The following is a 23,932-nucleotide window of genomic DNA, read 5'->3' on the forward strand; positions in this document are numbered from 1 at the left end:
TAATCTTTGGCACCGTCGGTCAATTAGTTCATTATGCATGTTGCATAAGATTTTTCATAACTCTGACCATCCTTTACATTCAGATCTCCCTGGACAATTCTATCCTGTTCGCAATACTAGGCAAGCAGTTAATTCCAATAGCCAGGCCTTCTCCATCATGAGGCTCAATACTAACCAGTATTCTAGAAGTTTTATTCCAGCTGTTACCAAGTTGTGGAATAATCTTCCTAATTGGGTAGTTGAATCAGTAGAACTTCAAAAGTTAAAAGTTGGAGCAAATGTTTTTATGTTGACCAGGCTGACATGGGTCTTTTTATAGTTTATTTATGACATATCTGTTTTTGACGTTGTTAATAGTTTATATAGGACATATCTGTTTTGACTCTGTTACTGTTTTTAGAATGATATATTGTTAATTTATTCTCATCATTTATTTATTTCCTTATTTCCTTTCCTCACTGGGCTATTTTTCCCTATTGGAGCCCTTGGGCTTATAGCATCTTGCTTTTCCAACTAGGGTTGTAGCTTGGCTAGTGATAATAATAATAATAATAATAATAATAATAATAATAATAGCGGAAGATGGTGAACGACCCATAGCATATGCATCTCGCACATTAACAAAAGCTGAGGCGAATTATTCCCAATTGGAAAGGGAAGGACTAGAAATAATTTTTGAGATCCACAGATTTCATCAGTACCTATATGGACGTAAATTCACACTGATCACGGATAATAAACCACTGAGTCTCATCTTCAGTCCGAAAAAAAGGCATTCCTATATTGGCTGCTGCGAGAATACAAAGATGGGAGATCTAACTTGCTGCATACGATTATGACATTCAGGTTCGTAAATCAGAAGAAAACTGCAAAGCAGATGCATTGTCAAGGCCTCCGTTACCAGTAGAAGGTTGTGCAGAAGAATCTATATATTGGACATCTGAAGCAACTGAACTCAACATTGCGCAAATTAAAGCACTTTCGATTTTGGCAAAATATATTGCTAGAGAGGTGAGACATGACCCTGTGCTGTCAAAAGTATTGCTGTTTACCACTATGGGATGGCCAGATGCAGCAGATATCAGTAACGATCTCAAACCATTCTATATCCGTCGTGAGGAGATCACAGTAGAAGATGGTTGTTTGCTCTGGGGAGTTTTTATTATTGTTCCTAAAAGTGTCAGGAACAGGTTCTTAAGGAATTACACAGTTGTCATTCAGGGATTGGGAGAATGAAAGGATTAGCAAGAATGCACGTGTGGTGGTCCAACATTGAGCAAGACATTGAACGAACAGTGCAGTCGTGTTATGCATGTCAAGAAACGCAATCGGTTCCGCTTATAGCTCAAGGAAATCCGTGGAAATGGCCGGCGAGACCATGGAAAAGAGTCCATATTGATTTTGCTGGCCCTTTCTAACACGAAATGTGATTCATAATGGTGGACACATATTCAAAGTGGCCAGAAGTCTGTCGTATGAGGTCAACTAGCAGTATGCGCACAATAGAGGTGATCAGAAAGATCTTTGCACAACATGGAGTTTGTGATGAACTTATCTACGACAATGGGCCACAGTTTACTTCAGCTGAGTTCCGTGCTTTTACTGAAAGCAATGGGATCAAACATATCTTCTCTACGCCATATCATCCAGGTACATGTGAACAAGCAGAATGCTTTGTAAAAACGTTCAAGACTGCATTCAAACATGGCATTAAAGCACGTAATAGCAAAGACAGTTCGTTAGATCAAAAACTTTGTGATTTTCTCCTCACGTACCGCACAACCCCGCATACCACTATCAAGCGCACACCAGCAGAATTGATGGGTAGGCGGTTGAAAACATGTCTTGACCTATCACACCCAAATACATCAGAAAGAATTCAAAAGCAATCATCTGGTGACTTATTCAAGAAACCAATGAGACTAGTTAAAATTGGAGATATCGTGTTAACGAGGGACTATCGAAATAGAAAAGAAACGTGGATTTCAGGGATTGTGCCTGAACGTTTGAGTCCATGTTCCTATCATGTTGCCGTGGGCGACATCATCTGAAAAGACATATTGACCAACTGCATCGAGTTGACTGATCGGCATACAGGGAGAACCCAGTTGAAATGTCAGTGGATGCATCACAGTTCAATGTGTGTGGTGAGGACAGTAAACATAATGCTGAAGTGGATAAAGCCCCTGGAGCAATCTCTGAACGGTCAGATAGCATAAAAACGCAAGCTGAAAGTGGGGTTAGTAAATCAGCAGTGGGTAGGCCTGTTATAAATGCTCAGAACAGCGAAGGACACTTAAATGTACCCAACAACCAGGATCCTCCAAAAACTAGGTCTATCGGAAGTTCTGATCACAGTGCAGTTTTAACAGATACAGTATATCTGTGCCAGACACTACTTCTATGCCAAGGAGATCTACAAGAACTAAGAAGGTACTAACTTAATTGAAAGACTTATGTAAAGCACTGTATTTGGAAATATGTGAAATAGGCACAAACTGGTCAAGCCATCAGATCAAATGCCTAAAACATTAACTTTAGTTATTTTCAGTAGAAGACATTTTGTTGTTTTATTTACATTATTTTTGTTTTGTTCATGTTGTTTTACTATTTGGTGATTTTTGTTAATGTTTTAAGTTAGTCTTTTCTAAGTTGTCAAGCAATAATTATTAGCGTGGAGGGAAAATTTAATCATTTAGGTTAGTCTGTTCTACTTTGATATTGTTAATATTTTAAGTTGGTCTATTTTGTCTCATATTTCAGAAGCAATAGCTACTTTTACGAAGGGAAGAGTATTGTGTATGTTTACCACTAAGTCTAATCATATAGAACTGGTAGTTGTGGTAATTGACCAGGGTGTAACTCAGTAGTGTACTAATTGGTATATTCACTTACAAGTTAAGCTGTATAAGTCAGTTGGAAAATAAATGTACTCAAGTGAAGACCTGTTCTTTGCTCTCTTCCAGCCTTAATACACAAAACAACAACTAACCATATCCATATAATTATCAGGTAATGAAAAAAAATCAACAGAGCATGACTAACCACTATGTTTGGCATTTATAGACTATAAGAAAGTTTTTGATTCTGTCAAAATTTCAGCAGTAATGAAAGCCCTTCATAGACATGGAACAGATTAATCTTATGTTAAGACACTTGAAGATATCTCTACGGGAAGTACAGCCATCCTAAAACTATACAAAGATAGGGAAAAAAATCCAATTGAGGAAGGAGTTAGACAGGGATACAGTATCTTTCCTAAATTATTCAATACATGGCTAAAAGAAGTTTTTAAAAAGTTAGATTGTGGAAATGTAGGAATTAACATTAATGCGAATACTTTACCAACTTATGTTTTGCGGATAATATAGTTTTATTTAGTGAATCATAGGCGGAATTGCAAAATACAATAGAATATTTAGATATGGGTAGAATTAAGATATAATGTTCAATAAAAATGGAGAGAGACAACAAATAATGGTTTTGAACGAACCTCTATTGATTGTTAATGATAATATGTATTTAGGACAGACAGTGTTTCCCCAGGACATGTGATCGACATTAAAAAAAGAAGGACACAGTAATTATGGGATGGAGAGCTTTTGATAAACAAAATGACATTATGAAAATTAAAATGTCAATCGCTAAAAAGAAAAGTATTTACCCTGATGGTCTTACCAGTATTATCTTATATATCAAACTTGAAACCCTACTAAAGCCTTAGAACCATAGCTAGTTACAATAAGAGACAAAACAAGAGCAACATAGATACGAGAGCAAACTAAAGTAGAGGATATTCTAACAACATGTAAGAAAAAGAAATGGCCATGAGCAGGACATATAATGAGAATGACAAATAACAGATGCACAAGAAGAATGACAGTATGGGTCCCTAGAGACTGCAAAGTTTCAGAGAAATTTCTTACTTGCGCAAAATAACAGATAACTTTGGAGCTAAGAGATCTGCAGTTTTTATGAAAACAAAGAAAAAATACCCCTTTTGTCTACACCTCCATAAGCATCAAGGTCCATCAAGAGACTTTTAATTTCATGAGATCGAGAAGCTAAACAATTTAGTTTAGCCTCAGGCAAACATGGATGAGGAAGATCAAGTTTCTCATTACTCTGCTTATTGTCAAACACATCAGCCAAAAGGGTTACCTTTACCTTTGGACAGTGAGTGGCAGAGCCATCTGGTTTAAGTAAAGGAGGAACTGTTGCATCTACACCAGAGAGTGCAGATTTAACGGTAGACCACCATTTATGTTCCTGAGTTGTACCAGAAAGGGTTTCTTTTATAGATAAATTGAATTCCTTTTCAGTTGAAGCATAAACTCTCTGAGCAAAATCTCTAAGCTAAATCTCTAAGCTGAGTATAATTATTCCATGTCAAATCTTATCTGTTACCCTTCCAAAGATAATAGGGCTCCTGCTTCTCCAAGCTTCTCCAAATAAGTACGTCTACAATCATCATTGAATCATAGTTTGTCCTTCACTCGGTACCTTAGCACACGAGAAGGGATATACCTTTCAATTATGTTGACAAAATTCTCATTTAAAGGGACAACAGGGTCAACCCTACTATACAATTATGACCAATTCAAGCACAAAAGATCACTCAAAATCCCATTCCACTCTGCTTGAGATTTCATATAAATCTGACATGAGTAGGATATACCAGGGACAGGATGCTCAGTCTACACTACTAATTAAATCAATGCATGATCTTATGTCCCTACTGGAGAACTAACCTTACTTGTTATAACGTCAGGGGAGTCAGTGTGTACGAGGACCAAGCAGTTACAAGACCTGTGAGTAGCTTCACTTATGATTTACTCACAGCCTGATTCAGAGGCAAGGTCTAAAGCTCTTAAGCCATGGCGATCAGTAGGAGAAACAGAATTTAACCACTCCCTATGTGTGTGCATGTGTGTGTGCGTGTGGGATCAGTGCCCAAGCCCCTTCTCCACCCAAATCTAAGACCATGGGGGACTAGGCGATGGCTGCTAATGAATCAGCAAGTAGTATTATCGGCTCCTCAAAAGCCCCCACCCATAGCTCACAAGATCAGTGAGGATGCAGACTTTACTAGAAACATCAGACTTGAGCGGGGTTCAAACTCCCTTCCAACAGATTGCAAGGCAAGGTCATTTCTAATATGCTACTGATTTAACTGCCAAATTAGGAAAATCATTCCACAACTGAGTAACACCTGGAATAAAGATTCTAGAATACTCTGTAGTATTGGGCCTTAAGATGGATAAGGCAAAGCTGTTGGAATTAACTGCATAGAATAGTAATACGTACAAGATGATCAGAATGCAAAAGATGATCAGAATTATGAAAAACATTTGTGCAACTTGCACAAAAATCTAAATGAACCGCGGTGCTAAAGATTAATATTCACCTCAGGAATAAATTATAGAATAGACTGTAAGTTTTTGTCTCAGAAATTAAGATGAGAGTCAGCAGCTGAAGACAACACAGGAGAAAAGTACTGAAAATATGGTAGAAGGAAACAGTTAAAAGAATTTCCTTAGGACAGATTGATGACCAAAAATCTTGAAAGACTTCCTCAGTACGCTATTTCTTGTTTAATTGAAGAAGAAACAGCTCTAGTGCGTTTCTCAAAAGTAATTTTCTGTCGAGTTGTATATTGTTAAAGAGACTTTGTAAGTGCAAAGATCTGGAGGTTGAGAAGCTACTGTTCTTGACTTACTTAAAATTGTATGTTGATTTTTGTTTGGGTTCAGCTTTATACCCCATAATTTGCATCATGCAATAATTTTAGGTAGATGTATATTAAGGGACTCAAAAACTATCGGTCTACATTTAGAAGGTGGTTTTAATGTAGAGAGAATAGCATCATCTGTATAAGCATGGGACAAGCTTATTTTCCTTAGCCAAACCACATGCAAAGGCTATTTAGAATTAAAAGTAATAGGCCGAAAATACTTCCATTAGGAACACTAGGCATAAAGTAAGAATTATACCCACTATAGTGCCCACCAAAAACTACTCTTTGGAATCTAGTACAGGGGTACTTAAAAATTCAACATTGGTGATAAGAAAAGACTCACTGTCTCTAATCTGTTTAAGTTAGAAAACAAGAGCCTAACAGTTAACATGGTTAAAGGCAGCATTGGAATTAATGCCAATCATGCAACTTCCTGACCATCATCAAGGAATGTATGCTCTGCATATGTGTATAAAACTAACAAATAAGATTAACGAGATATAACAGTGTTACAAATGCTAAGGTATTGTCAGGATTATTAAAAGGATAATACAAAAATGTGTGATTGATCTAATATCAATTTCTGAAGTGATAAGAGGAACACTTTTTAAAAGTGCTAAAATGTGTAATTCTCCAACAAATAGTCAATCATTCAGAAAGAATTTAAGTATTACCGGATAACCAGTAAGCATACAGACCGACAGCTATTTGCTCTGTTGTATATGATCTGCTGGAAATGATGGTTGAGGACGAATGTGGCATCTTAATTTTATTTGATCGTATTGCTGCTTTTGACAATTTTGTATAAACTGCTACTTAAGGATTTAAAATCCACTGGAAATTTGGTTTTGACATTGAAGCTTTTGGGTACCCAAAAGATTACTTGGTTAATAGAAATTGCTGTGTACGAATTGGAAACTGCTTTTACTTGAGGGCACACTATTCCATCTTATTTCCCTTTCTCGTATTCTTTTGAAGTTTTTATAGTTTATATATGATAAATTTACTTTAATGTTGTTACTGTTCGTCAAATATTTCATTTTGATTGTTCATTACTTCTCTTGCAGTTTATTTATTTCCTTGTTTCTTTTCCTCACTGGGCTATTTTCCCTAAAGGAGCCCTTGGCTTGTAACATCTAGCTTTTCCAACTAGGGTTGTAGCTTAGCTTATAATAATAATAATAATAATAATAATAATAATAATAATAATAATAATAATAATAATAATAATAATAATAATAATAATAATAATGATAGGGAGAGCTGTGTCCGGAGAAGTGATCTAGACCTATTCCTATTTTGCATCAATGCCATTGGACTAGCAAAAGTATTAGAGACATGGAGTAAAGTTCATGCTATCCACAGATGATACACAATAATTACTTCTTCACAAATGACATTGATGGAATACAGTTGAGAATTTAACTACGTTTTGACTAGCGTTAGAGAATGGATAGTAATGAAACACCTAGAATTACATGATAGTAAAATTAAGTTTATGGTGGTGGGAAAAAATAGAAACCTTGGTGACATCCAAATAGATATTAATGCCAACTTGGTTCTGATATCTAGTAGAGTTCATGACCTATAGGTATAGCCTATCACAAGATTGTAATAATGTAGTAAAAACCGCTCGCTCGATATCATCCTAGAAATATTCCGTTTGTAAAGAAGTATCTTGATAAATATTCTGTTAAGAACCTTTTGATTAATTGTGTCATTACCAGGATTGGCTATTGTATTTATTACAACCTACCCAAAGTGCATTTTAAAGGTTTAAGGTTTTAAAAGGTCACTCATGATTGGCAGAAGCAAGGGGCAGGACATTATGCCTGAGAGCCTGATTATATATAATTAGTGTATACTCAGCGCCTAAAACCCCTCTCAGTCAAGTTAGGACCAGGGAGAGCCAGCCAATAATTGGTGATAATTTAGCAGATACACTTATATGCTCCCTCAAAACCCTCAACCCTAGTTCACAAGGATGGTGAGGCTGCAGCACTACGATGAAGCTACAGTCGCCACAAAGATTCCGGGTGAAATAAGCCCCACCCTTTGATGAGGTCATAGCCAATCACGTTGTCTCCCCTACAAAGTTCAAACTATATTAGATTATAATTTCTTTAAGGGGATGTGTTGTGACCGCTGTTAACGTGGGAGACAACATGATTGGCCACTACGTCATTAAGGGCTGGGGCTTATTTTTCTCTGATTCTCTGCGCGACTGTAGTGAGCATAAGCCTGTCTCGAACCCCTGTGACCCTGTCTAATAGATTGTCAACAGTGGAGCAAGATTGATGAAAGGTGTCCTACTCTGAGAAAAGATTACCCCATGTACTGATTGAACGACAGTGGAAGCTAGAATAGATTTCAAGATATGTGTAATAACTAATCAAGTTATCAGAACCGGTCATCCAAAATATTTAAGAAACGCGCTACACATCGTGAAGCCGACAAAATGTGTCAACACGGGAATAGTTAAGGATGGTTTCAAGTTCTTGGAGCCAAGATGCATCTCGACTGTAGGTTCGAGAGCTTTCATATATGAGGCCCCAAGATTGTATGATAACAAGCTTTCACTACTGGACATTCGAAGGACTGATGATATAAAAACTTCCAAGAAACCGGACACTTTTTCATAAAACACTATGATTACATGGATTTGATAACTAACGTTTATTATCCTTTACTAATGTACGCCACCTGTCAAAATTAATAGCTAAATAATTAGATAGATATGCACATACACGCACCTCCCTCTCACCAAGGTATGACTAATCTCTTCCCCTACCCGAGAGACAGGGAGAGCTGAGCGTGACAGGATATATATATATATATATATATATATATATATATATGTGTGTGTGTGTGTATGTGTATATATATACATATATATATATATATATATATATATATATATATATATATATATATATATATATATACATATATATTTATGTATATATATATGTATATATATACACACATACATATATATATATATATATATATATATATATAGAGAGAGAGAGAGAGAGAGAGAGAGAGAGAGAGAGAGAGAGAGAGAGAGACTTGCTCTTTATTATATTGGAGAGATTATTCTCTAAATATGTAGGTCGTGCAGGGAGCATGGCTTTCCCTTTGTGACAAGTCCAGGAAAACAACCCATGAAATAAAGTATCATGTATTAACGTGAAGTGCAATCTTTATCCAGTGCATAAACATATATCAATTGATGGAAAAGACTTTATTTATTAAATACAGATCTCCATAGTTCGCTGGGGAGAAAAGGAGAAAAATGGCATAAAGAGAGAAGCCATGGGGTGCCAATATAATCACTTCTTAAGGAGGAAGGAAACTGAAGACTATAAGAAAAATATTTGTAAAGTAGCTACAGATATGAATACAATAGGCCTTCATCGTTTTCCAAATTGTTTAATGGGAAATGTCAATAAAACAAGGCTCCCGGATTGGTAGGCCATAGTCACCAAGAACAAACTAATACATTTCTCGAATTCTTTAAAAACATGATTGAAAATATCACTCGATCTTTTGCAAATATTTCGCATGAGGTTATTGTTGTAACAGACACACAAATAAGACGAGATTTGATAATATAGCAAAGGATGAGGTCATAAAGATGATTAAAGATGTTCAAAAAGCATATTTCGTGATTGATCCGATTCCAATGTCCAGGTTATAGGAGTATAAAACTTTTCTAGTCATGAGGACATCATTTCAAGAATAGTAAATACTGTCATTGAGGAGTGCGAGTATCCTAAATCTGAATAAGCGATTATACCGTAGTGAAACCACTTCTAAAGAGTGCCCTTGATTACCAGCCATTAAGTTCATGCGGAACTATTTTGAAAATACCCCTCATGTAAAAAATGTTAGAACATATAATTATTAATTAAAGAGTAAGTCGTTTAGAAAAAAAAATGAATTATTGGTCTTTGTTCTGTTATAAATGATCTGATAGAAATGATGGATGGGGACGAATGTGCCATTCTGATATTATTCGAATTATTTTCTAGGTAATAGGTTGGCCAGGGTACCAGCCACCCGTTGAGATACTATTGCTAGAGGGTTATGGAATCTTTTAACTAGTCAGACATTACTACATTGAATCCTTCTGTCTGGTTATGGTTCACTTTCCCTTTGCCTACACGTATACTGAATAGTCTGGTCTATTCTTTATATATTCTCCTCTCTCGTCATACACCTGACAACACAGGTTACCAAGCAATTCTTCCCACAAGGGGTTGCTGCACTGTAATTGTTCAGTGGCCACTTTCCTCTTGGTAAGGGTAGAAGAGACTCTTTAGTTATGGTAAGTGTTAGATCTCAGTTAGGCAGGATCAGGATATGCAGTCAGTGTGGTTTAGTATCTTCATTGCAACCGATACACACAGCGGAAGGAAATACAGATAGCCCGTGACGTAGACAATGACGCCACTTATGTGAGCGGCGCTTAGGCGCTGCAAGCAGCCTCATCTTACATATCCCTCCCAAAATATTACGAGGGTAATATTTTCAAAACTTATAAATGACAATATCAAAAGCAGATATGACAAACGAAATGCTATACACTCTTAAAGAAAAACATCTGACATGTAAGGTAAATCATAATCGTAATAATTAATGGTAACATTAAGATGAGAGAGAGAGAGAGAGAGAGAGAGAGAGAGAGAGAGAGAGAGAGAGAGAGAGAGAGAGAGAGAGAGAGAGAGAGCATTAACATAACCTCAAGTGAAACAGTAATTACATCAGCATTGTAAGATGTGCACTAAAATTGAGTCGTGAATGCAACACCAACCTAACTTAAATCTCATAGAAAATATAATTTTGCAAATATGAAATCAATGCACGTCTAAGTGCAGTAAAACAAAAGAAAAGTAGCTTTCATTTTATAAATGCAGAATCAAAACAGAGATAATTATACATAATCGTTCATCCAGACCGGGAGGCCGTACCTCTGGCGCTGATGGAGGAAACTTAGGCTCATGATCCACTTCGTCGTCGATAGGAGTGGCTCCTGTTGTCTCATTGACGGGCAGTTCAGTGACCTTGAGGTGTCTTCTGTTCCTTATCGACGGTCGCCCAATACCATCTAGTCTCACGATGTTCTGTCTATGAGGTCGTTGCTCGACTATGATTCCCAGCCTGTTCCAGGCCTTGGTCATCTGGTTCTGAACCCTAACGTGCGTGCCAGGCTGTAAGGGCGTTAGCCTCCTGTCGCTGCCGCTTTCAATTATCTTCTCATTTTTCTCTGCTACTTGAAGTTCTCTTTTTCTAATGGATTTTCTCCAGTGTTGGTCTATCATATAGTTGAATTTTGCAGTCGGTACACCATCCTGTAACTGTCTCCCAGTTGCCAATTGTGCCGGAGATTTATTTATACCCCTTAAGGGCGTGTTCAGGTATTGTAGCATAGCCAATGATACCTTGTCATTATCGAGGCATCCAGTCCCGCTGATACTTGTTCTAATTATCCTTTTCGCGGACTTAACAGCGGCCTCGGCTCTCCCATTTGACTGCGGATAGTGGGCCGATGATAGGCGTATGTCAACTCTTCATCTCCTGTAGAAGGTCATCTCTTCACTCACCAGGTTGGTGCTGCTGTCGGTAAACAATTGTTCGGTGCTCCCCATCGAGTGAAGTAATGCCTAAGTTTTGTCATGACCTTTGCAGACGAGGTGCCATTGAGGAAGTGGGCTATTTCTAGCCATCCTGTAAGCCTGTCACAATATGCCATATACATGTGTCCCTCGAGCTGAAACAGATCCATGACACTCTGTTTGAACGGATACTCTGGGGCAGAGGTCATTTTCATGACTTCGGCAGGAAGTGATGGTGCGTGGGCGTCGCACGATGAACATCGTGAATAATGATGCTGTAGGTCACCCTCGATGCCCGGCCAATAGACTGAATGTCTCGCTCTCCTCAACATTGTATCTAGGCCTTGATGTCCAGCATGGAGGTTGGCGGTTATCTGATGGCGGAGTCCTTCGGGAATGACAAGGCGGATCGGTTGTCGTTGAAGCAGTATGTGACCAGGTTGCCAAATATAGAGAGACGTTCTCTGATGCCATAGAAGATTTATTCAGGTTCCAGTCCCCTGCAGTCACTCGAGCGACTAGTAGCTGATATGCTGGGTCATCCAGGGCTGCCTCTTCAACAGTTTTCTCATCTATAGTGCACTGCTCCTGTAGGTTTTCTGTGATAGCTGACACCATAGCAATCGTTAATTCTTCATTGAAGCTCGCATCCTGTCTATCTGGCGCCGTCCTCAGGCTAGGAAAACGAGAAAGGAAGTCAGCAGCATGATTTCTCTTGCCTGGTAGGTATTTAACGTTGAAATTATACAATAATGTTTTCTCCTTTAATCTAAACAGTCTGGGGTTGGTAATATCGCCGAGACCTCTATTGCCTAGTAACTTGACTAAAGGGTTATGGTCTGTGACAATGGTTAAGTTCGGGCAGCCCAATAAGAATAACCGTGCCTTTTTTAAGCACCAGGCCACTGCAAGGGCTTCCCCTCCACAGCTGCATACCCAGACTCGGTGGGTGTGAGGAGCCAACTGCCACAAAGCGCTATTCTCCAACCATCTTCTACAACAGAAGGGTGTTTTGACGGAGGTACAACTGCAATATTGTTAGAGGATGACGAAGCCCACCCCCTCCTTACTCCAGTCAGTGACTGGAACAGTCGGCCGCAGCTTATCGTAGTAGATGAGGCCGTCCTTTGCCAACTTGCAGACGATGTCTTGCACTTGACGAAACTTTTCCTGAAGGTGCTCATCCCAAAAGACCTGTTTGCCCGGAGGCTTCTTCAGCAGGTCTCTAAAGTGGGTCATGATGGGTGCTGTTGTCAGGAAGGGGGCCAGCTGATTGACAAAACCATACCATGACTTGATGTTGGATATTATGGGCTTTTGGGGCATAGAAAAACTTTTGATGGCAGATAAATAATTTTCTGAAGGCTTGTAGGGGTCCCAACCGACATCGAATCCGACGAATTCTACTTCTTTCTTGCAGAACTTAAATTTTTCTGGTTTCAAAGTGATGCCTTTGTATGCACAGACTGCGAGAAAGTCATGCACATGCCAAAAGGCGCTTTCTATGTTCAAATCATACAGAAGTGTGTCGTCCACGCACTTAAACGTCCTGGGTACTTCTTCAATGGCATCATCGAAACGGCGTGTATATGCGTCGGGGGCAGAACAATGTCCCATTGGTGTCCTTTGGTATTGGTACCTGCCCCAAGGTGTGATGAATGTGGTTAGGGGTATGCTTTCCATGTCCAGTTCTACCTGGTGAGATCCCCAATATGCATCGGCCACAGTCTTGTATGAGCAAAAGGAAATGCTGGATGCCATATCAAAGGGCGTAGGGGTATGGTGCATCTCCCTTCTACAACTTGCATTGAGTTTTTGGTAGTCGTCCATACGTCTTGGTTGCACCGTTTTCTTGGCCACGACCACCATACGTGAACACCATTCTGTGGGCTCTCCAGGGGGTGCTCTTTGTAAGACCCCTCTCTTGACGTTTTCCTCCAACTGGGCTTTCACCTCCTTTTCCCAGTGCTTAGGTACTGACGCAGGCGTGTGGCAGGCGTAAGGAACTGCGTCAGGTAATAAGTGGATACGGTGGGGTTCCCCATCCATTACCGGGAGGGATCCTCTCTCGGTGTTGAAAGTCGTACTTGAAAAATGGGCTAATAACCAGTTTTTTTAATCTGGTAATATTCTCCTCACTAGGGGGAAACGGGATGGCCGACAGTCTCACAGGTTGATCGGTTGCTTCAGCTAATGTAAGGGTTGCACTTGCTGCTGAGGGGGCAGAGTCCGTAAAGGGGGCGGGGTTAGGAAACGTTTCTGGCACAAGACCAAGTTTCTTACAAGCATCCAGGGATAAATAAAAATCAATGGAGGACTTTACAAAGTATACTTCCTGGGTTGTATGCCTCCCCTTGTATTCTATGGTGCAAGAGGTCGACCCTAAACACTTCAGATGCAGGCTGGCGAAGTCTCGCAATCCTCCCTTTAACCTCAGCTTAGCTGGTTTTATGTTCAACATCGCAAGAATAGCGGGTCCCGCAACACAAACCTGAGCACCAGTGTCCGGCACCGCTCGGACACAGGACCACTCTCCCAAGTTGGTCAAGCATACATCGACACGAATAGTGGGTTGCGTGGACAGCCCATTCCGCAACCTTGCCTCTGCCACCACGACAACTGCAATCACTGCACCCGCTAAGTTCGACTCCGCTGCCAGACCACTAACGTTATTCGTGGCACTCCGCCCTCTGCAACACTTCTTCAGGTGACCGGAAGTCTGGATGGCTTTTTGCTGGGCTTGTAACACGTAGTGAACCTGCAGCATTGAAGCCGGCGATATCCTGACGCCGGTTCCAGAGGTTCCTGTCCTTGCAATCTTGCCCTTAGGGGATGCAAACGAGGGTCGTCTCGACGGTGGTGCCATGCTGTGCCACGGTTATTACTGTAGGTCCTCTTTTTATTTTCATTCACTGCGCCATGTTAGATCTTAAACTAGGCAAGATCAGGAAATGAGAGTCAGCGTGGTTTCGTATCTTCATTGTAACCGATACACACAGTGGAAGGAAATACAGATAGCCCGTGACGTGGACAATGACGTCACTTATGTGGGCGGCGCTTAGGCGCTGTAAACAGCCACATCTTACATCTTACAGTAAGCATCTCTTCTAGGAAAAGGACACTCCAAAATCAAACCATTGTTCTCTAGTCTAGGGTAGTTCCATAGTCTCTGTACTATGGTCTTCCACTGTCTTAGGTTAGAGTTCTCTTACTTGAGGGTACACTCAAGCACACTATTCTATCTTATTTCTCTTCCTCTAGTTTTGTTAAAGTTTTTATAGCTTATATAAGAGATTGTTATTTTGATGTTACTTTCCTAAAAATATTTTATTTGCCTCATTTCCTTTCCTCACTGGGCTATTTTCCTTGTTGGAGCCCCTGGGCTTATAGCATCCTGCTTTTCCAACTAAGGTTGTATCTTAGCAAGTAATAATAATAATAATAATAATAATAATAATAATAATAATAATAATAATAATGATAATAATAATAGGGCTGCTTCTGATAATATTGCGTATGAACTACTACTAAATAATTTACGATCCAGTGGTATTGGTGATAAAGCTTTTAAGTATCTAAAATATAATTTGTTTGACTTAGACCATTTTGTGTATTAATTGAGACTTCTTATTCATCGTATGAAACGTTAATAAGAGGGGCTCTCCTAGGAAGTGAACCAGACTTACTCCTATTTTGTAACTAAGCTTAAGCTTGCTATCCTTACAGTATCAGTTGTCATCTTATCTAATCTTGTTAGTTCATGATTCATTTGACAGCCAACTCGTATCCTTTGTCAGTGTTATCTTCTAAGGAAGATACACTGATAAGTGAGGTTTCATGGGTGGCAAACTGAACGAGCTAAACTTAGTGGTGAAATTAAGTTGATTTCATATGTTAATAATAGTAGTAATTTTACATAAACAATAAAAGAACCTGTCATTTTAGTCTTCTACATATTCTCAAGAACAAAAGTTAACCATGTTCTCTAATCTTAGGTAGTGCCATAGCCTCTGTACCTTGGTCTGCCAGTGTCTTGGGTTAGAGTTCTCTTGCTTGAGGGTGCACTCAAGCACCCTATTCTTTTATTTCTCTTCCTCTAGTTTTGTTAAAAAAAATTTGATTTATATAGGAGATATTTATTCTAATGTTGTAACTGTTCTAAATACATTTTATTTTTCCTTGCTTCCTTTCCTCACAGGGCTATTTTCCCTGATGGAGCCTCTGCGATTGTAGCATCCTGCTTTTCCAACTAGAGTTGTAGGTTAGCCTGTAATAATGATAATAATAATAATAATAATAATAATAATGATGATGATGATGATGATGATGATGATGATGATGATGATGATGATGATGATGATGATGATGATGATAATAATCCCCGCTTATTATTATCATTACCTTTAGGCTATTATTCCTTAATGCCAGGGATACAAAGACCCATTTTGATTATGACAGTGTAACAATACATAACTCAGAATGATAAAACTAGAATACTTTAGAAATCTGAACACTATTTTTTTTTATTGGCTCATCTTTGTTAGATTGCAGACTCCATATCTCCATACGTGGCGTTCCACTCCCTATCACACCATACCGCACTGCCTGTCATGTGGCTGGATTATGTTATCCCATCCGAATCATTTGGTCGCCTTCTAATGTCATTGTTATCATGATAAGTTTATCTAATTGGTATTTATTATGGTTTTGTCAGAATGATATCAACATTGATGAAGGTGTAGAAAAAAGTCAAAGTAAAGGATATAATTTGAGGATATAATAGATATAATTGAAAAAGCAAAACATCGTCATGCCAAACTGAGGCTAATTTGAATACGGTAGTGCTTTACCCGTTGCACCAATGCATTTCAGGTCTCTTGTGTTTTGTTATTTTAAATGAGCACAAATTCTTGTCCGTCATACAGGATCTAAGCCAGACACAATCAAGAGGCTGAAAAGGATTATTGTAAACCTTACGACCGGGACCTCGAGACCTTGGTTGAAAGCAGGTTTAACGGCCAGAAGTCCGATGTATTTGAGTCATAAGAGAGTTTATGGCAACATATTATTAAGTTTCCTCTGTTTCTAAATGACAGCTCACTATGAAAGTAAAAACAAATGAATGAATAGCATCAATTTCAGGTTACATTGAGTAATGCCTCCATAAAGTTTGTCTGGCATGAGAATGATCGACTGTTTAATAAGCAAGGTCACATGAGGATGACGATGTCTGGCGGACCTAGCAAAAGAATTGTGTCACTCAATAGTAGGAGACTTCTCTTCTCTTGCAATCTGGAGTCATAGATTAACAACTTTTATGTCTTTTGTTCTGACTTGATCCCCTCTCAACACCCGTTCACTTTGTTTTGATATTTATCTACAGAAGTAGGCCAACATCAATCATTTATTCTATCCGTAAAAATACATAACTCTATTAACTAGCTGTTATATATATACAGTACAGTGAGAACTTTAAAGTTATTATAAACATGTGAATAAAATCAGTATTTGCTTATATAATATAGTATCAATTTTTGAATAGAAGGAAAGCTACGCTACATATTTTTTTTGATTAATCATTATGATTTCTACCCCGATTGCAGGTGGTTTCACATATAAAAATAACAGTGATCACTACCACGTTAAGCATATGGATAGATCCACTGCATAAAGGTTTTCGTAACATTAGTAGTTCATATAACTACTAAAAAAGTCTACAACAGCACGTTGAATCGCTTGTACTCATTTCGACGCCTCACACCTCTGTCTAACACTTTGGTATCCTGGAAATGTCAGCACACCTTTTGCAAATGTAGGATACGTGTAAATCAGTGGCGGCTCGTACCTAAAATTAGTGGGGTTGCTGATCCAGTAAATTTCTAGTGTCTGTTTCAATTCTGTGTAAAAAGATATTTCATTCAGAAACTTGAAAGAATCCTGAAAGAACAAAATCAAACATTTATTACTTACTGATTATAGCCTAAACTGTTACACTTTAATTTTAATACATTCCTTTAAAAAATGAAATCCATTCTTCCTGTTTTGATTTGCACGAAAAGATAAATATTTTTCCCTGGACTCTGGATGACAACTGAGGATTTTTTCCCCCATTAAAGTGGAACAAATAAGTAAGATAATGATCTAATGCTACACTTTATGGTTTTCAAAAATATGGTACACGGTTTTCAAACACACCACAAGCTGAAAAAAAAATAACACTTCCACTAACACTCCAAGGATAGCACTTGGGGAGCGACAGTGCTCACTCTTCCTATGAGCATATGCGCACAGTAACCAAACACTAGACTGCTGGACCTGTAAAGTGAACAGTTCCATACAATGATTGTTTTTGTTTTTCATAAACTGGCTACTGACATTAATCTTAAGGATTATATATTGTACAAGCATAAAGAAAGAATTAAAGAAAAACTTCATTACTGGACTAGTAATATGGACTACTAATGACCTCTGTTATCAGACGGTCGACCTCTTGTTTCACCAACTCATGGAATTTACTTTTGCTGACTGCAGCAATGTCCCTCCAAGCTTTGCCTGTATTATAGATCGCCATCTTGATCAGATTTTTAGTTATTCACAAGATAAGAGAGAGAGAGAGAGAGAGAGAGAGAGAGAGAGAGAGAGGAGAGAGAGAGAGAGAGAGAGAGAGAGAGAGAGAGAGAGAGAGAGAGAGAGAGAGAGTTTCTAAAAATACAATGGCAAATATCAATAGTCTAAAAAGAGATTTCAACTGCATAACTTTATATGTATATTACCACGGAGCTAGATATTTGCTTTGAGTTAGGGGGTTTGTTTTCAGTGGTGTATATATATATATATATATATATATATATATATATATATATATATATATATATATATATATATATCATCATCATCATCATCTCCTCCTACGCATATTGATGCAAAGGGCTTCGGTTAGATTTCACTAGACGTCTCTATCTTGAGCTTTTAATTCAATACTTCTTGATTCATCATCTCCAACTTCGCCCTTCATAGTCCTCAGCCATGTAGGCATGGGTCTTCTCTCTCTCTCTCTCTCCTCTCTCTCTCTCCTCTCTCTCTCTCTCTCTCTCTCTCTCTATATATATATATATATATATATATATATATATATATATATATATATATAAATATATATATACATATATATATATATATATATATATATATTTATATATATATATATATATATATATATATATATATATATATATATATATATATATATATATATATATATATATATATATATATATATATATATGGTATTTGTTTACAAGAACACGCTCCATTTACTGCAAAATTATGTATTCCTGCAGCTCTCCTCTTCTTTTACAGTAATTAGGAGGTTCTAAAAATGTCGGGAAAGCAAAAAATAGCAAGATATGTTGCACAAGGTGGGGAGGGGGAGGGGTTGGATGAGGGGATACTAAATGACCTAGAACCGAACATCGTCAACATAGTCAATCAATGAGGCGTTCGTGACGTCAGCTGACATTTGGTATATATTCAAAATATATACAAAATTAAAAATGGAGCAATAACTCAAAAGTGTCACTATTTGGGAATTGTATATTTTATTTGGTAAATACTTGACAACAAATCTTATCTTTTTTTTAACTTTTTTATGATAATGACTATTTTTGCAGCGTATAATTGTTTTCATTGGCGGGAATTTGGCAGTCATCCTTAGGCAGTGGTCAATAGATGGCGTTAGTGTAGCAAAACGTTGTCTGGGAAAACTAGTCATTCTCAAAAAAAGTTGTGGAGAATTATCTTTTAATTAAGTGTTTTAGTGGGACCTAGTTATTCCAGGAAAGTCTCCCTATGTCAGTTACCTAAAGATCAACAGGGGTGGATAATGAGCACTTACACTCGGGGCACAAACACCCTGCTAATAACTTTACTGATGCAGTTCGCTAACCGTCACTCTTAAATACAAAAAGGGTAATTGCACTGTCTAGAGGCCGGAGAACTCCACACGTGAAAATAAAAGTAACTCAATGCCCTACTCTATCTTTATCAGGTCTATAGTCATCTTCACTCTTAGGCTCTGTTTCGGCTCCGTCCCAGGGACCCCAGTGAGTTTCTGGACAGGAATTTACGTTAAGTAATTAGAGACAATAACAAAAAAGGGAGCAGTGATGTAAAATAAAGTTATGTTTAAAAATATGGATCTTTACCTTCGAAGCAGATAGATTTTTACAAAGTTCCTCGCTGATTCACTTATGACTTACTTAGGCTTACTCCTTTCAAAATATCGGGTATACTGTCCCATGATCAACTAATCATAATAATAGACAATTGAATAAATGAGGGAGTAAAAATACGAAGGAGGTTTAATTAACCTAATCTTGGTTTATTTCACAAATTTACATTAAAAGAAAACGGACATCTTAACAAAAATTACGGGTATAAAAAAATGGTCAGTTAAACACGTGGTCTGCAATAATTAATAACTGAAATTGGGTCAGCCACGTGGCCTGTGACCCCGAGACTGCTAGTCTCGAAAGTTAAAATGATATCTAAGAAATATATACACACAATCCCACTGCACACAGTCTGAAATGTGTAATAGCCAGTTAACCTAAGCAAGTTGAAATTAGTCTAAGCTAGAAAATAAATGCGGGAAAACCAAGTGGCCCCTTTTGATACCTGCACCACTTGGAATATTGTCCTTTGCCCTTAAATGGTTGTTGACCGGATCATTGCACAGTTGCACTCTTGACTGGCTCATCCCTAAAATTCTCATTTGGGCAGATATGGTTTAACCGGCTCTTCTTCTTCTCTATCTCTTAAGACCGGCAGGACTCCTGGGTCCTGGGTGAGGTGAGTCGAGATTTGGGAAAGGGGGTGGGGTGAGCCAGAGGTGCAGATTCACTCACTGGCCAGTCGGCCAAGTAGGTCAGACCAGGGTCAGACGGCCACAACTGCTTCCGGACGAATGGGCGAGGTTAAAGGTTAAGAGGGATCACCTGGCTTCACCTTTCTAGACAGGTGAGGGTCATGATGCGCAAGGTAACCCAGTTGAGGTGCCAATATATTGTTGCAAGGAGTGCATAGGAGGAGGGATTTTGTACAAATACTTTAGAGAAATCTTGCTGCTCTAAGGGGTTTATATATACAACAATCCTACCTATTCTGGCTTGCTAGAAATTAATAGTTAAAATGAGAATTAGCAATGGGCTGGTGCGATGGGCATACATCTTAAAATTAAAATACCTTAACTGTTACTGAGAAATAAAAGCTGCATTAAATTCAGCTGCATAAAAAATGAGATTCAAATCAGTTTAGTAATTTATCTCAACCCACATAGTTCTAGGAAAAAACCAACATACGCAGGGGGTAATGCCTTTGCTGTGCGTATCTACGCTGTGAAGTCACGAGCATGGCGTACGCTACTGTCAACAGGTTTAGTTGATTTAGAATAGTTTTCCCGATGTTTCAGTAAAGAAAACTTAATGTAGGAGAGGACGTTTAAGGGATAGCTACAGTATTATTAGGAGGGAGCCAAAAATACGAATGAAAAAAAAACCTTTAATAAGATTTATTATCAATTATTTACCAAATATAAAATACACATTTCAGAAATAGTGACACTTTTGAGTAATTACTCCCTTTTCAATTTAGTATATATTATGAATGTATACCAAATGTGCGATGACGTCACGAACTTCTCTTTGGTTGACTGTTGACGGTGTCGATTCCAGGTCGTTTCGTACCTCCTCAACCAACCCCTCCCCCTCCTCCCTTGCGCAACATATCTTGCTATATTTTGCATTCCCAATATTTAAACAATCTCCTAATTACTGTACAAAAAGAGGAGAGCTGCATGAGTGCATAATTTTGGAGTAAATGGAGAGCGTCTCTTGCAAACAATTACCGTATATATATATATATATATATATATATATATATATATATATATATATATATATATATATATATATAATATATATATATATATATACATGTATACGCACACACACACACACACACACACACATATATATATATATATATATATATATATATATATATATATATATATATATATATATATATATATATATATATATATATAATCATCAGCCGTTGCTAGTCCTCTGCGGGACAATGGCTTCAGCCATGTCCTTCAACTCCTGTCTGTTTATGGTGTTTCCATGCCAGAATATCGTATCCGGACAATTATTCGAAAACAACTGTTCTGAAACAGTTGTTCGAAATTAATTCCTCGAAAACCAGTTGTTTGTCACAACAGCTGTTCGAATTAACAATTGATCGAAAAAGGTAGCTATAGAAAATATTTTGTTCTTAGTCAATGTTTGTTTTCCGAGAAAACTTAATAAGATTTTTGTTTAGTTTAGAGGAAACACCCTTTGCAATGAGCCATGGCTGAATTTATTCAACGCGAGGAAGGAAGAGCCATGCTATTACTGGACGGATTCTTATATGTGAAGGACAAGCAAGTAAGGTCAAAGGTGTATTAGAAATGACAACATTTTGCAAAAATATACAAAGGTCGTGCTATAACAATTGATGGCTCGATCAGTTCTACTTCTGGCGAACATAATCACTCAGGAAACTCGACAAATGTTGAAGTACGACAGTTTATAGATAAAGTGAAGACTCACGCAAGATTAACACGAGCTTCTCCTCATTATATCATGTCTAACGCATCTGCAGAATTAAGTGGTTATGTTGCAGTCGCTCTACCGCAAACTAGCAGTATAAAGCGAACAATAAATCGAGTGAGGCAGGAAGACCACTGTAGATCAACTGTTAGTCATCGAAAAGACTTAATATTACCTCAACAAGATACGAGAACAAGCAAGGGCAAATCTTTCTTGATATAATATTCCAGAGAAGTAGAAGACAGAATCCTGGTACTTTCAACCCAGAAAAATCTCGGTGTGCTTCATGCAAGAATTATTTTATGGATGGTACTTTTAAAACTGTGCCAGTTATTTTCGAGCAGCTTTATACAATTCATGGAATGAAAAACGGCTATGTTATACCTTTGGTCTATGCCTTATTACCGAATAAGAATGAACAAACATATAGAAAATTCCTTAGAACTGTTAAAACAATATCACTGACTTTAAATGTTCAGTCTGTAAACACAGATTTTGAGCCCGCTATAATAAAGGCAGTTAAGGAAGAATTTCCATCTAGTAATCATTACGGGTGTGATTTTTTTTTTTTTCATTTGTGTCAGTGTGTTTATTGAAGTCGCTTACCGATAAATTCTTTGAGCATCAGGATGTGATCGATTATGTACGAGCAATTTCATATCATTTCACTTTGTAAACTTGCAGATATTTTGTTTTTAAAATATCATTTAATTGAACTTATTTTATCTTGTATTAGCCGGAAATAAAATCATGTTCTTTTTATTGTCTCTTTTTTTTATATCCATTAATACTAATTTTTTGTACTTCATAACATAAACCAAGTAAGTGTTTGTAAAATAAATATTTATGAACAACTGTTTCTTGTTATTTTCTTTGAACAATCAAACAAATCTTTATAGCTATCTTTTTTCGAACAATTGTTAATTCGAACAACTGTTGTGTCGAACAATTGGTTTTCGAAGAATTAATGTCGGACAACTGTTTTCGAATAATTGTTTTCGAAGAATAGTCCGTAATTCCCAGAATATACCTGCAAATTTTCTTACCACGTCAGTCCATCGTCTTTTCTTCTTTCCCCTACTTCTTTTGCAATATCTATGGACCCAGTCAGTTATTCTTAATGTCCATTTATTATCTATCATTCTCATATGCCCTGCCCTTGTCTATTTCTTTTTTTAAAATATCCTCTGCGTTTGTTTGCTCTCATATCCTTGTTACTATTTTCTGTCTTTTTTTTTTTTTTTTTTTTTTTAAATACTATCATTATTCTTTCCATAGATCTTTGAGTTGTAGCTAGTTTATTTTCTAAGTCTTTTGTAAGGCTCCAAGTTTTTTATACATAAGTTATTACTGCTAGGACCATCTGATTAAATATCTTTGTTTTTGGAGAAAGGGTCTTTTTTATTTTCATAACCTCATTTTGTTTACCAAAAGTTTCCATGGTATGTTTATCCTTCTTTTAATTTTGGCCTCACGTCTTTGGGAAACATAAGTACGCATAACCCTTATTTGTTGTCTTTCAGAATTTCCATTGAACATTATCCTAGTTTTACTCATATTCATTTTCCGTACTAAGATTCTTCCTTTTCTATTCGAATTTTGTATTATCTTTTGCAATTCCTCCCATGATTCACTAAATAGAACTATGTCACCAGCAGAAAAAGTTGTAATGTTATTTCCTAGATTTTCCCTGTATAAATTCTTGAAAATATTTAGACAAGCTGTGCATAATTTATGATAGATGCGGTCTCCCTGTCTAACTCCTTTCTTAATCAGAATTTACAATATCTTTACGTAGGTTTAGGGTGGTTGTTCTTCCCGTATAGATATCTTCAAGAATTCTAACATAAGAATCTTTTATTCCTTGTTTCCATAACTCATGAAGTTTTTGACAGAATCATAGTCTCAAAAGGTCATAC

The sequence above is a fragment of the Palaemon carinicauda genome, chromosome 1 (assembly GCF_036898095.1).
Source record: "Palaemon carinicauda isolate YSFRI2023 chromosome 1, ASM3689809v2, whole genome shotgun sequence".
NCBI classification, from domain to species: Eukaryota; Metazoa; Arthropoda; class Malacostraca; order Decapoda; family Palaemonidae; genus Palaemon; species Palaemon carinicauda.